This window comes from Nicotiana tabacum, chromosome 4 (genome assembly GCF_000715075.1).
Source record: "Nicotiana tabacum cultivar K326 chromosome 4, ASM71507v2, whole genome shotgun sequence".
Taxonomy (NCBI): Eukaryota; Viridiplantae; Streptophyta; class Magnoliopsida; order Solanales; family Solanaceae; genus Nicotiana; species Nicotiana tabacum.
In genome coordinates this window covers 18,938,312-18,950,703 of record NC_134083.1, presented here as the reverse complement: position 1 = coordinate 18,950,703, position 12,392 = coordinate 18,938,312, and positions in this window count along the sequence as shown.

Here is a 12,392-nt window from a genome sequence, read left to right as displayed (position 1 = left end):
TTGAGTTTCGTAGCGTGTGGTGCTATTCGCCTTCTCAGGATTTGTATTATGCACTGGGCGTACTTGTGGTCGATATGCGGGCATTTCGTAAGTATAAGCATTACGGCTTGATCTTACAAAATGCCCGTTTGGATCGGCATGGGTATACTGTTTGGATCGGGTTGCATGCCACAATAGTGTCATGTTGGATCGGGTTGCACACCGTAACAGTAAAATGTTGAGTACGATTGCATATATTTGTTTATGTGTATTTTGTTTCTCATTCTCTGAGGAGAGTTCATAGCGTCTGTTCGACCATTTTATTCGTTACGCGGGCTGGGAAGTTCCATTCCAGAGTTCATTTTCCTTATGTATCGCATTCGAGTTTGTAGCATGTTGGCGCATTGTTGGCGTTATACGAGATCTTGGTCAGAGTTTGAGGTGGCTTATTTTATGTGTAGTTTATACTGGGTGAGATGAGACTATTGGACCTGAAATCAGTGCAATCAGATTTATATAAGGTATATTAAAGAACAAATATCGCTATTCGATTCAGAATGAGGTAATGATCCTTGTCAGGAGGAGAGACTCCATGATTTGTTAATTCAGCAAGTGGTTATGAGTTTCTACGCATCTCTGTCGTCGTGGCAGTATTACGAGTATTGGAGCAGGGCTTATATGTGTTATGGGATGTATTATGGGCTACAGATTCGTGAAATTAAAGCTATTAGAGTCGGAGGATGTTATTATGGGCAACCGACTTATGTGGTGCATGGGGTGATTTCAGCACAAGTGCACAATCATGTTTTGGTACAATGCGTGGTGATTGGTACGGTGTTCGTGTGTTAGAATCAGGCCTTGTGAAGAAATTCAGAAGTGGGAACTTGGTTTTTAAAGCTTGTTAACTAAGGTTATAGGGAGAATTTTCATTTTGGCTCGAGCAAATGTATCCAAACGGAATGTGGTGGCACGGGTATGTGCACAAGGTATTATACAGTAATTTTGGAAAACTCCGGAGCAGTCCTTAGCACGTTCGAGGACGAACGTATGTTTAAGTGGAAGAGAATGTAATGACCTGACAGGTCATTTTGAGCTCTAGCGCGTCGTTCGGCAGTTTGAGGCCTTGAGTAGCTTCACTCCAGGTATTATGACTTGTGCGTGTGGTCGGAATCGAAGTTCGGAGTTGATTTGGAAAGAAAACAATTCTAAATTCGGAAGATTTAAGTTGGAAGATTTACTAAGGTTTGGAATTTTTATAAATGACCTTAGAATCAGGATTTGAAGGTTCCAATAGGTTTGTATGATGATTTCGGACTTGGGTGTATGTTCGGGTCGAGTGTCGGGTAGGCCGGGAGTATTTTGGCACTTATTACGGAAGGTTGGCATTTTGAAGGTTTAATAATTTCCTAAGTTTGGGTTGAAGTAGACTTTGATGTTATCAATGTCCGTTTGGGATTCCGAGCCTGTGAATAGATCAGTATGGTGATTTTTGTCTTAAGTGCATATCTGAACGTTGATTTTGAGGTTCATAGGTCATTTCGGCGTCAATTGGCGAAAGTTGAAAATTTGGATGATTTTGAGAAATTTGACCGGGAATGGACTTTTTGATATCGGGGTCGGATTCCGATTCCAGAAAATGGAGTAGGTCTGTAATGTCAATTTGAGGTCAATCAAATGTGATTTGATAGGTTTCGACATCGATTGTAGAAGTTTGAAGTTTCAAAGTTCATTAAGTTTGAATTGGAGGGTGATTTGTGTTTTTAGCATTGTTTGATGTGATTCAAAGTCTCGACTAAGTGCGTATGATGTTTTAGGACTTGTTGGTCCGGGGGCCTCGGGTGAGTTTCAGATGCTTATCGGATCGAATTTGGATTTGGACCAAGAGCTGAAGCAGCTGGGCATCTGGTGCGATCGCACATGCGTGAAAAGGGCCGCAGGTGCGAGCCCGCAGAAGCGACCCAATTGTCGCAGAAGCGGAAGAGAGTGAGGGACTGGGAGTCCGCAGGTGCGGAAGATTTTCCGTAGAAGTGGATGCGCACCTGCAGTGAAGGAGCGCAGAAGCGAAGGAGCTGGCCTTGGGGGAGAGCCGCACCTGCGAGTAATCCTCCGCAGAAGCGGCAAAAGGACCACAGGTGCGAAGGCCGGGGCTAAGCAGTGAGTTGTTTTTAAGACGGGATTTGGCCCATTTCTTTCATTCTCTCTTGGTTTGGGGCGATTCTTGGAGGGCTAAAAGTGGAGGTTTTCATCATCAATGGCAAGGTAAGTTATCCCCACCTATTGTGAGTTAATGTGATGAACCAAAATGTCATCTTTAAATTTAATAAGTAATTCTGTATTTTAAGACCTCGAAAAGCACCATTTATCATTCCTCGACTTGCGTGCGCAGTCCGTACAATTTTTCGGAAAGTTTGTTTTTGTGAAAAATGGATTAAAATGTGAAATAGAGCTTTAAAACTCAACTGAGTTGACTTTGGTCAATATTTTGAGCAAACGGATCCGGATCAGTGTTTTGATAATTCCGGTAGGTCAGTATCATGATTTGGGACTTGGGTGTATGCCCGGAATCTAATTCCGAGGTCCCTAACCCGAGATATAGAATTTTGATAAAAAAAATTAAAAGCTTGAAAGTTTAATGATTTTTAAGAAATTACTGATGTTGGATTTATTGGCCCCGGGTTTCTATTTTGGTTTCGGAGCCCCGTATAGGTCCACTATAATATTAATCACTTGTCTGCCGAATTTGGTGAGAATCGGAGTTGATTTGACGTTATTCGGACGTCCGGTTGTGAAAATATAAGTTTTAAAGTTTTTCTTGAAAACTTCCTTTGATTTGATGTCTGATTCGTAGTTCTAGGTGTTATTTTGGAGATTTTATCGCGCGAGCAAGTTCGTATGATGTTTTAGGACTTGGGTGCATGTTTGGTTTGGAGCCTTGAGGGCTCGGGTGAGTTTCGGATAGGCTACGGGATGATTTTGAACTTAGAAAATCTGGTTTTTGAGCTTCTACTGTCATCTGGTGCATTGTGCTTCGCGATCGCGAATAGAAAATTTTAAGCCGTGAGTTTTACTCTTCGCGTTCGTGAATATAGGCACGCGAACGCGAAAGGCTAGCTCCCAGTGCACTGCGAACGCGAGCTCAAAGTTGTGATCGCGAAGAAGGAATGAGGCAGAAGCTGTAGCACCGAAATTGTGCTACACGATCGCATAAACCTGTACGCGATCGCGTATGGCTAAGAAATTGTTCTCTGCGATCGCATGGCCTTATACGCGATCACATAGTGTTAAACAAACCTGGACAAATTTTGTTCTACGCGATCGCGAACGAATTTCTACGATCGCGATGAATAAAAATTTGAAAAACAAAACTTAAGTTCTGGAAATTGGGTTTCGACCCATTTTCAACCATTTCCAATTTTTGAGCTCGGGTAAGGCGATTCTTGGGCCATTTTCACGGGAAAACATTGGGGTAAGTGTTCCTTATCCTATATTGATTATATTTCATGATTTCATACTCATTTATATCATGAATCCGTGAATTTATGGAAGAAAAATCAGATTTTTATAAAATCTTCCAAAAACAAAAATTTAAGATTTGAAGGTCCATTTGACATCTGAATTTGATAAATTTTGTATAGTTGGACTTGTATCGGAACGGGTGTTCGAATTTCGTTAGTTTTTCCGAGATTTGAGACGTGGATCCCACTGTCGAATATTTTAATAAATTTTGGATTTTTATCCGAAAAATTAGTAAATTCATATGGAATTAATTCCTATGATTCGTATTGAGTATATTGAATTGTTTATGAATAGATTTGAAGCTTTTGGAGATAAATTTAAAAGGAAAAGCTGTGGTCGAGTAATTGATTGGAATTTGTAAAGCGAGGTAAGTGTCGTGGTTAACCTTGACTTGAGGGAATAGAACCCTTAAACTATTTGTTATGTGAAATGCATGTGAACGACGTATAGGCGAGGTGACGAGTGTCTATACGTCGTCAAATTAATTATTTGCATAATTACTTGAAAAATCATAAATCGTTTTAAATCATGAATTAATTATTATAATAATTATTTCTCTCCTATTCTTTGTCAAATATTAATTCTTGAATTCTGCATTAATTGTTACATGCTATTTGAATTATGTGTCTTAATTGTTATTTGACATTTAGCATATTAAATATTAAAATACCTATTTTCTCCCCGATTTCCATAATAATTTGCTATTTTTTATTATTTGTTTCATAATTAAATCATAATTATTGTATGTTTGTTGTCTTATAATTTTATATTAATTGTTGCATTTATTGGGAAAATTTCTTCTATAAGAATTGGTAAATGGATATATTGGAGGATCGGGTTGCACGCCGCAACAGAATTGATTGAAATGGATATATTTGAGGATCGGATTGCATGCCGCAACAGACTTATTAAAAAGTCCATATTGGAGGATCGGGTTGCACACCGCAACAGACTTATTAAAAGTCAATATTTGGGGGATCGAATTGTACGCCGCAATAGACTTATTTAAAAGTCAATATATATACTTAATTAAAAATAATTATATGAGAGGATTGAAAATGAATATATTGTGAGAGCGGGTTGCACGTTGCAACAAAATTGAATGTGAATATATTGTGAGAGCGGGTTGCACGTTGCAACAAAATTGATGGAAATGATAATTGGTTATGGCTGCTAAATTGGCTTCAATTATTATAAATGAGTTACCTGATTTATTTCTATTATTGTTGTTGTTACTAATATTTCGTACAGGTAATGTAAGTGACCCGCCTTAGCCTCGTCACTACTTCGTCGAGATTAGGCTCAGCACTTACCAGTACATGGGGTCGGTTGTGCTGATACTACACTCTGCACTTTTTGTGAAGATTTTGGAGTTGGTCCCAGCAGCGTACCATAGACTTGCTCGGATTTCTGCTACCAGAGGAGACTTGAGGTATAACTGTATGGCGTCCGCAGTTTTGAAGTCCCCATCTATTTTACTTTAGCTGTGTGTTTATTTCCAAACAACTTTATTTTATTCAGGCCCTTATTTGTATTATTCTACAAGCTCGTGCACTTGTGACACCAATTCTGGGATGGTATTTAGACACCGTTATTTTTATGGATTATTCACTATATTTTAGACCTTACTTCCACATTTATTTCTTTGTTATTAATAAATTTTAAAAAAATTGTTTAGAAATGGTTAATATTATTCTAACGTTGGCTTGCCTAGCAAGTGAAATGTTAGGCGCCATCACGGTCCGAAGGTGGGAATTTCGGGTCATGACAGTTGGTATCAGAGCACTAGTTTACATAGGTCTCACGAGTCACGAGCAAGCTTAGTAGAGTCTGAAGGATCGGTACAGAGACGTCTGTACTTATCTCTCAGAGGCTATGAAGTTTAGGAACAATATCACTTCTTTCTTATTCTGTCGTGCGATTTTATTCTATCATCGATGATTGAACCATTTTACTCTTATTCTCTCGCAGATAGTGAGAACACGTAATACCTCTACCGATGGACAGGGACCAGAACCCGCAGTGGAAACTATGGCCAGGGGTAGAGGTCGAGGCCGAGGAAGAGGTCGAGGTAGAGCTCAATCCAGAGCTCGAGCAGCTGCACCTGTTAAAGAACCTCAGGTGGACTTTCAGGAGGAGGTTCCAGTTTAGAATGTACCAGTTGGACCAGTTCAGGTCCCGGAAGGATTCATAGTCACTCCAGTACTTCAGGATGCTCTAGTCCGTTTGGTAAGTCTTATGGAGAGCGTGGCCCAGAATGGTACATTTTCAGTGGCACCGGCCGTCTCACGGGCTGGGGGAGGAGCACAAACTCCCACTACTCCCGCTCCGGAGCAGATGGCTCCCCAGAATCAGACTCCCGCAGCCCCGCCAGTTGGGGTAATTTAGCCAGTTGTTGCGGCACAAACCAGTGATAGGCCTACCATGTCTTTTGAGGCCTTATTGAGACTGGATAAGTTTACTAAGCTCTTTCCAGTTCACTTCAGTGGTACACCTTCTGAGGACCCACAAGATTATCTTGAACGGTGCCACAAGGTGCTGTGGAACATGGGTATAGTTGAGACCAATGGGGTTGATTTTGCTGTATTTCAGATGACGGGTTCCGCCAAGAGGTGGTGGAGAGATTATATGTTGACCCGGCCAGTCGGATCGCCTGCACTTACCTGAGAGCAGTTCTCTCAGCTATTTCCGGAGAAGTTCCTCCCTATCACACTGAGAGAGGAATTTCGCAAGCAATTTGAGCGTCTACAACAGAGTAGTATGACAGTTACTCAGTATGAGTCCCATTTTGTGGATTTGGCCCATCATGATCTCCTTTTATTACCTACGGAGGGAGAGAGAGTGAGGAGGTTTATTGAGGGACTCACTCACCCTATCAGACTTCAGATGGCCAAGGAGACCAGAAGTGAGATTTCTTTTCAGGCGGCTGCTAATGTCGCAAGAAGGATCGAGATGGTTCTTGCACAGGAGAGAGGGCAGAGGTCTGATAAGAGGCCTCGTCAGTTTGGTGGTTTTGGTGGCCCCTCATCTGGAGGCAGGGGTAATTTTGGTAGGGGTCATCCTCCCAGACCATTTCATTCAGCACTTCATGCATCTTCCGGTACTTCAGGGAGTCATGGTCCTATTATGCCTTACTATGGACAACCAGTATTTAGTGCACATTCAGCTCCTATCAGTGCACCGCCACTCCAGAGTTACTACAATGGTTATCCAGCCCATTTGGGTCAGCTTCAGTTTCAGCAGCCACGACATCAGGATGGGTGTTATGAGTGTGGGAACATTGGTCACATACGGAGGTATTGCCCTATATTGGTGAGTAACAGATCTCGGCAAGATTCTCGTGCCATCATACCGGCATCGGTTTCTTCACCGCCTGCCCAGCCAGTTAGAGGTAGGGGTCAGGCAGCTAGAGGTGGAGGTCAGGCCATTAGAGGTGGAGGTCAGGCCATTAGAGGTGGAGGTCAGACCGTTAGAGGTGGAGGCCAGCCAGTTAGAGGCCATCCCAAGGACGTAGTTCAGAGTAGTGGGGCCCAACCCCGATTTTATGCTTTTCCAGCTAGGCCTGAGGCCGAGTCATCTGATGCTGTGATCACAGGTATTATTCTAGTTTTTCATAGAGATGCTTCAGTTCTATTTGATCCAGGATCTACTTATTCCTATGTGTCCTCCTATTTTGCTTCATATTTGGTTGTGCCTTGTGATTTTCTGAGTGCTTCTATGTGTGTATCTACACCGATGAGAGACTCTGTTGTAGTAGATCATGTCTATCGTTTGTGTGTGGTTACTATTGGTAATCTTGAGACTAGTGTGGATCTTCTACTTCTTGATATGGTAGATTTTGATGTCATCTTAGGTATGGATTGGATGTCCCCTTATAATGCTATATTAGATTGTCATGCCAAGATAGTGACCCTAGCTATACCGGGGTTACCTCGGTTAGAGTGGAAAAGAACTCTTGGTCATTCCGCCAGCAAGGTTATTTCTTATATGAAAGCTCGGCGTATGGTAGAAAATGGGTGTCTAGCCTATTTGGCTTATATTCGCGATCCCAGTGCGGATGTTCCTTCTATGGACTCAGTACCAGTTGTTCGTGAATTTCCAGAAGTATTTCCTGCAGATTTGCCGGGGATGCCACCCGACAGAGATATTGACTTCTGTATTGATTTGGCTCCGGGCACTCAGCCCATTTCTATTCCACCATACCATATGGCCCCGCCAGAATTGAAAGAATTGAAAGAGCAGTTACAAGACTTGCTTGATCAGGGATTCATTAGACCTAGTGTCTCGCCCTCGGGTGCACCAGTATTATTTGTAAAAAGAAAAATGGCTCTATGCGGATATGTATAGATTATCGGCAGTTGAACAAGGCCACTATCAAATCTGAGGCTGTTCAGAATTGGCCTAGACCTACTTCAGTTACAGAAATCTGGAGTTTCTTGGGTTTAGCAGGTTATTATCGTCGGTTCGTGGAAGGGTTTTCATCTATAGCAAGACCATTGACCAGATTGACCCAGAAAGGTGTCCCATTCAGATGGTCAGACGAGTGTGCGTTGAGCTTTTAGAAGCTCAAGACTACTTTGACTACGGCACTAGTGTTGGTATTACCCACAAGTTCAGGATCGTATACAGTATATTGTGATTCATCTCACACTGGGCTTGGTGCAATATTAATGCAAGATGGCAGGGTGATTGCATATGCGTCGTGGCAGTTGAAAGTTCACGAGAAGAATTATCCTGTTCATGACTTAGAACTGGCAGCCATTGTTCATGCACTGAAGATTTGGAGGCATTACCTCTACGGTGTCTCGTGTAAGGTATTTACTGATCATTGTAGCCTTCAGCACCTGTTCAAACAAAAAGATCTTAATTCGAGGCAGAGAAGATGGTTGGAGTTGTTGAAAGACTATGATATCACCATTTTGTATCACCCCGAAAAGGCCAATGTGGTGGCCGATGCTTTGAGTAGAAAGGCTGTGAGTATGGGCAGTCTTTCGTATATTCCGGTTGGTGAGAGGCCATTAGCTGCAGATGTTCAGACTTTGGCTAATCAGTTCGTGAGGTTAGATGTTTCACAACCTAGTCGAGTTCTAGCTTACGCAGTCACTCGGTCTTCTTTATATGAGCGCATCAGAGAGAGGCAGTATGATGATCCTTATTTACTTGTCCTTAAGGACACGGTGCGGCACGGTGATGCCAAACAGGTTGCTGTGGGGGAAGATGGAGTTCTGCGAATGCAGAGTCGTATTTGTGTGCCTAATATGGATGGGCTTCGTGAATTAATTCTTGAAGAGGCACACAGTTCCAGGTATTCTATTCATCCAGGTACCGCCAAAGTGTATCAAGATTTACGACAACATTATTGGTGGAGGAGAATGAAAAAGGATATAGTTGTATATGTAGCTCGGTGTCTGAATTGTCAGCTAGTTAAGTATGAGCATCAGAGACCTGGTGGTTTGCTTCAGAAGTTAGAAATTCCTGTATGGAAATGGGAGCTTATCACTATGGATTTTGTTATTGGGTCATTGTGGACAGGTTAACCAAATCAGCACATTTCATTCCAGTGGCAGTTACCTATTCTTCAGAAAGGTTAGCTGAAATTTACATTTGTGAGATTGTCCGCCTTCACGGTATGCTCGTGTCTATTATTTCAGATCGAGGTATGCAGTTTACCTCATATTTCTGGAGGGCTGTACAACGTGAGTTAGGCATGCGGGTGGAGTTGAGTACAATATTTCATCCACAGACAGACGGACAGTCAGAGCGCACTATTAAGATATTGGAAGATATGTTTCGCGCTTGTGTTATAGACTTTGGAGGTTCTTGGGATCATTTCTTGCCACTTGCAGAGTTTGCTTATAATAATAGCTACCGGTCGAGCATTCAGATAGCTCCATATAAGGCATTATACGGAAGGTGATGCCGTTCGCCAATTGGCTGGCTTGAACCGGGAGAGGCTCGGTTCTTGGGTACCGATTTGGTACAAGATGCTTTGGATAAGGTCAAGATTATTCAGGATCGAATCCGCATAACTCAGTCTAGGCAAATAAATGTAAAGTTTGTGATATTGCGTTCATGGTTGGAGAAAAACTATTGCTCCGAGTTTCACCTATGAAAAGTGTAATGAGGTTCGGAAAGAAGGGCAAGTTGAGCCCTAGGTATATCGGACCCTTTGAAATTCTTGAAAGGGTGAGTGAAGTAGCCTACATGCTTGCATTACCACCTAGTTTATCAGCGGTTCATCCGGTGTTCCATGTATCTATGCTCTGAAAATATCATGGTGATCCGTCCCATGCGTTAGATTTCAGCTCAGTCCAATTAGATAAAGATTTAACTTACGAGGAGGAGCCAGTGGCTATTCTATCCCGGCAGGTCCGACAGTTGAGGTCTAAGAGTTATCCTTCAGTTCGGGTGCAATGGAGGGTCAGCCGGTAGAGGCATCTACCTGGGAGTCCGAGTCGGACATGCGGAGTAAATATCCAAACTTATTCACCAGCTCAGGTACTTTTTTCTAACTCCGTTCGAGAACGAACGTTTGTTTTAGAGGTGGAGAATGTGATGACCCAAAATGTCATCTTTAAATTTAATAAGTAATTTTGTGTTCTAACACCTCGAAAAAGAACCATTTATCATTTCTTGACTTGTGTGTGCAGTCCGTATAATTTTCCGGATTTTTTTTTGTGAAAAATAGATTAAAATGTGAAATAGAGCTTTAAAACTCAACTGAGTTGACTTTGGTCAACATTTTGAGCAAACGGACCCGGATCAGTGTTTTGACAATTCTGGTAGGTCTGTATCGTGATTTGGGACTTGGGCGTATACCCATAATCGAATTTCGAGGTCCCTAACCCGAGATATGGAATTTTGATGAAAAATTAAAAGCTTGAAAGCTTAATGATTTTTAAGAAATTTCTGATGTTGGATTTATTGACCCCGGGTCCCTATTTTGGTTCTGGAGCCCAGTATAGGTCCACTATAATATTTATGACTTGTATGCTGAATTTGGTGAGAATCGGAGTTGATTTGACGTGATTCGGATATTCGGTTGTGAAAATATAAGTTTTAAAAGTTTTCTTGAAAACTTCCTTTGATTTTATGTCCGATTCGTAGTTCTAGGTGTTATTTTGGCGATTTGATCACGCGAGCAAGTTCGTATGATATTTTAGGACTTGGGTGCATGTTTGGTTTGGAGACCTGAGGGCTCGGGTGAGTTTCGGATAGGCTACGGGATGATTTTGAACTTAGAAAATTTGGTTTTTGAGCTTCTGCTGTCATCTGGTGCATTGTGATTCGCGATCGCGAAGCCATTCCTGCGATCGCGAAGAGAAAATTTTAAGCCGTGAGTTTTACTCTTCGCGTTTGCGAAGATAGGCACGCGAACACGAAAGGCTAGCTCCCAGTGCACTGCGAACGCGAACTCAAAGCTGCGATCGCGAAGAAGGAATGAGGCAGAAGCTGAAGCACCGAAATTGTGCTACGTGATCGCATAAACCTGTACGCGAACGCGTAAGGCTGAGAAATGGTTCTTTGTGATTGCATGGCCTTATACGCGATCGCGTAGTGTTAAACAAACCTGGGCAAATTTTGTTCTACGCGATCGCGAACGCATTTCCACGATCGCGATGAATAAAAATCTGAAAAACAGAACTTAAGTTCTGGAAATGGGGTTTCGACCCATTTTCAACCATTTTCAATTTTTGAGCTCGGGTAAGACGATTCTTGGGCGCTTTTCACGGGAAAACATTGGAGTAAGTATTCCTTATACTATATTGATTATATTTCATGATTTCATACTCATTTATATCATGAATCCGTGAATTTATGGAAGAAAAATCAGATTTTTATAAAATCTTCCAAAAATAAAAATTTAAGATTTGAAGGTCCATTTGACATCGGAATTTGATAAATTTTGTATGGTTGAACTCGTAATTGAATGGGTTGTCGAATTTTGCAAGTTTCGCCGGATTCCGAGATTTTGGATTTTTGAAGCACGGTTCTTGGGCGATTTTTGAGCGATTTTTACAGAAAAATATTGGGGTAAGTGTTCCTTATTCTATATTGATTATATTTCATGATTCCATACTCATTTACATCATGAATCCGTGAATTTATGGAAGAAAAATCAAGATTTTTGCAAAATCTTCCAAAAACGAAAATTTAAGATTTGGAGGTCGAGTTGTTATCGGAATTTGGTAAAATTGGTATGGGTGAACTCGTAATTGAATGGGTTATCGGATTTTGCAAGTTTCACCGAATTACAAGATGTGGGCCCCATGGGCAAATTTGAGCTAATTTCGGATTTTATTGAAAACAAATGTAATATTTTCTTATGAAATTGATTACTATAATTTTTGTTGAATGTATCGAATTAATTATGACTAGATACGAGTCGATCAGAGTCAAAAATATCGAGGAAAAAGTATAATACTTGGTTAAATTGGAGCAAGTCGAGGTAAGTGACTTGTCTAATCTTATGTGGGGGAAATTCCCTCTAGGATTGATAATTGTAATGTGTGGAAAGTCGTGTACACGAGGTGACGAGTGTGTACACAGGCTAAATGTGAAAAATTATGTTTTAAATTGTGTAGATCATTGTTGCGCATTAATTAAATGATTTTATTTTATTATATTCTTTATTATTGATTTAATGTTTATATTTTAAATTTGCTTGACCTTTTCTTGCTAATTATTTTATCTGTTTAGTTGAAATTTGGTTTCTTTTATTCTGCGCATTATTTGAAGGTTGATTTTTTTAATTAAATATTATTAATATGAAGTATTTGGCATTTTTAAACTTGATATTGAAGCAACGTATTAAAGATTTTGAAATATTATTTTTCTGAATTATTTACTCCTAAATATTTTTGTAAGATTTTTGTACTGATTGTGATGGAGCAGTG